The sequence below is a fragment of the Cynoglossus semilaevis genome, chromosome 1, assembly GCF_000523025.1.
Source record: "Cynoglossus semilaevis isolate Cse_v1.0 chromosome 1, Cse_v1.0, whole genome shotgun sequence".
NCBI classification, from domain to species: domain Eukaryota; kingdom Metazoa; phylum Chordata; class Actinopteri; order Pleuronectiformes; family Cynoglossidae; genus Cynoglossus; species Cynoglossus semilaevis.
The window spans coordinates 1,624,923-1,628,328 of NC_024307.1; positions in this window are offsets into that span (position 1 = coordinate 1,624,923).

Here is a 3,406-nt window from a genome sequence, read left to right on the forward strand (position 1 = left end):
CCAGACCAGTTCCAGACCAGTTCCAGACCAGTCCGAGGTCTGAAGCTCTAATCTTATCTGACGTACTGTCGATAAGATAAGACGTCAACGGCGCTTCGTCTCCGACACATTCCTGAACACAGAGGGAATCAGAGGAGGACGTCTCACCCCGACTACAAACCTGTCTCCAGATACTTCATAAAAGTACTTCCTACCTGATACTTTCTTCTGTACACAGAGCCGTGGCAGTGACACGAGTATCTAAGGTATCGGTGATGGTACTTGATATCGGTACATAAATACGTACTCTGGGACAGCACCAGTACCATGTACCATTGTCAGTACTTCAGATCAGCTGGTACCAGTACCAGTACCAGTACCAGTACCAGTACCAGTCCCAGTACCAGTACCATCTGGTCCGTCTGGGAGTCACACTGAGCCACAGCACCTGTCAATCATTCAGCAGCTTCTCACACTGTGTCATTTACACCAAGACTTTCACTCAGGAAGTGGATCAGGGGTCAGGGGTCAGGGAGAACGGGAGGTCAGTAAAGGTCAGAGTTCACGGGCTTCTTTTCTTAGACGTTTTTCTTTACTGTAATCTGATTGGCTGTCACGTGAGGCCACGTCCTCTGTAAATGTCTTGAATACTTTCACCTTTGAGTTGTACCTGTGGTTCAACCTGTGGTAACTCACCACACAGTACTCTCACCAGAGTGAAACAAATACTACAAACACTACTACAGTGTAGTACTGTTGACAACTGACTCCCCCCTCCCCCCCTCCCTCTGGTGGACGTGGTAATCCAATCATAGTTAATCTGATATCACTGATCACATCAACACTGACGTACTGTGTCTGTTGACTTCTTCAGGGCACTGACCACTAAAACCTGTGGTTTACGGCCCTGTCACGACACGCCCTCACATTATGGATTTTGTAGAATTTCAGGGCAGTAATTCACCCCACCTGCAGGGAGGCGGTGTTTCATCTTAACTTCATGTGAAACACAGTGACTTCCAGTGCAGGGCGTGGCACTGGTTCGACTGTATCAACAACATCAGCTCGACTGTGTCACAGTGTAATCAGAGTGTGATGTAGCACCGCAAACACACACTAATGAAAGTTCACTGACATACAGAGGGCGCTGCTGCTAATTTATATTATAAAATACAACAAACAAAAGACAGGTTTGACATGACCAGGCCAGTCACGTGATCAGGCCGGTCACATGACCGGCCTGATCATGTGACCAGGCCGGTCATGTGATCACTGATTTTAAACTGTATTGGTGAAGAGAATGATTTTCCTTTGAGGATTTAAACGGAGCCACAGTTTTTTTCCCATTTCCTCCTCGACAAATGAACACTCAGTGGACTAACTCAGAGGACTAACTCAGTGGACTAACTCAGTGGACTAACTCAGTGGACTAACTCAGTGGACTAACTCAGTGGACTAACTCAGTGGACTAACTCAGTGGACTAACTCAGTGGACTAACTCAGTGGACTAACTCAGTGGACTAACTCAGTGGACTAACTCAGTGGACTAACTCAGTGGACTAACTCAGTGGACTAACTCAGTGGACTAACTCAGTGGACTAACTCAGTGGACTAACTCAGTGGACTAACTCAGTGGACTAACTCAGTGGACTAACTCAGTGGACTAACTCAGTGGACTAACTCAGTGGACTAATGGACTAACTCGGAGGACTAACTCAGAGGATTAACTCAGAGGATTAACTCAGAGGACTAACTCAGAGGACCAACTCAGTGGACTAACTCAGAGGACTAACTGTAACCCTTTCATTGTAAGAGTTAGTTTAAACCACTTTTCCTGAGGTCCTGAAGTTCTTTAACCTTTAACCTTAACCAACATCCACTCTTTGATTGTTAGTTTTACGGCAGTTTGGCTAAAATGTCATCAGTTTGGAGTTAAAGACAGATCAGTGAGTTTTAGATCAGTTAGTCCTACGACCAGACGAGTCAGTGATCTGGTGGAACCTCTAGAACCTCTTGATCTGAACCAAACCAAAGCAGGTGAACTGAGGCCTCGGGCAGAAGGCAGTCGTCAGCACAGCTGTCAGTCCTGACTGACGTCTTGACTCACATATTTACTATAATTGGACGGATCATGTGACTGTGTCGTACCTGCACGGCAGGTTTGTCAGTCCAGCCTGACACGCTGTGCCATGTCTGGCTCTCCAAACATCACAACATCATTGGTCGACACACGCTAACCTGAGCGCACGCCAATACAGAAACATCTGTGTCAGGAGTAGAACGTGTCAACGTGTCAGAAATAAAAATAAATAAAAATAAATAAAAATAAAAACCCAGAGAGAGATTTGGACACTGAACGATCTGAACAGAAATAAAAAGTGAACTGGGAAAATGAAAGCCGTGGAAACACACGAGGGCCGAGGTTAACCACTGCTGCTGAGGCAGGGTGACTCAGACACACACTGGACCTGGACCTGGACCTGGACCTGGACCTGGACCTGGACCAAGTCACTCCAGGTCCAGGTCCAGCCTTACAGGGCCCTGGGTGGGCCGGGATTCGAACACATCAGCCTCACATTCCAAACAGTCAAATATGGCTTCATGAACCAGAGTTTTGGAACTGGACCGTGGTCCACATGAGTCACTGGTACTGCAGTATCCAGAGTACTACCATACTGCTTTGATCTTCTTTTCTCTGTACAGTAGAGTACTACAGAAGTATAGTTCAAGTAATCGTGTTCATGACTCAGTAACACATGAATTTGACCTTTGAGTCAAAGATGAGGTCAAATGAACTCGAATGAAAAATACGGATAACTCTATGTAAATATATTTATATATATATATTCACATATATGCACATGGAAATTCATCTTTATGAACACCAAACTGCAGCTCTTTACAATATACATGTGGTATTAAATAATAATATACTCTGACAAACTCTGTTGTCTTTCTATTTTAATAATAATAATAATGTAGTTCCTTATCTGTCCCACAGGGGGGGAAATGTTTCTTGTGAGTCTATGCAACTGATACAGGCTGCCACTGGAGGCGCCATTAGGGATATGTGGTTCCTCTGGGAATCGAACCCAGGACTCTCTAACTGCTACACTATAGAGCCACTTTAGTTATTATAGTTAATTAGTTTGAGTTCATTAATCAGAGAACACCACAGGTTGTTAACCCTGATAGTTAACCATGGTTAACTAACCCAAACTAAACCACACCTCGGCCCCCACAGTCGGTGGTCGTTCATGTTGTTTCCTGTTGTCACTCTGAGCTACAACAACAATGAGACTCGGCTTCAGGCTGGTTCAACCGCTGGACCAATCACAAGCCTCGCAGCAACATTTTGGATTTGTTTTTAAAAAGTGCCAGAAGGAAAACGTTTTCAGGTCACTGCGCTCGAGCTGCAGGTAAATAC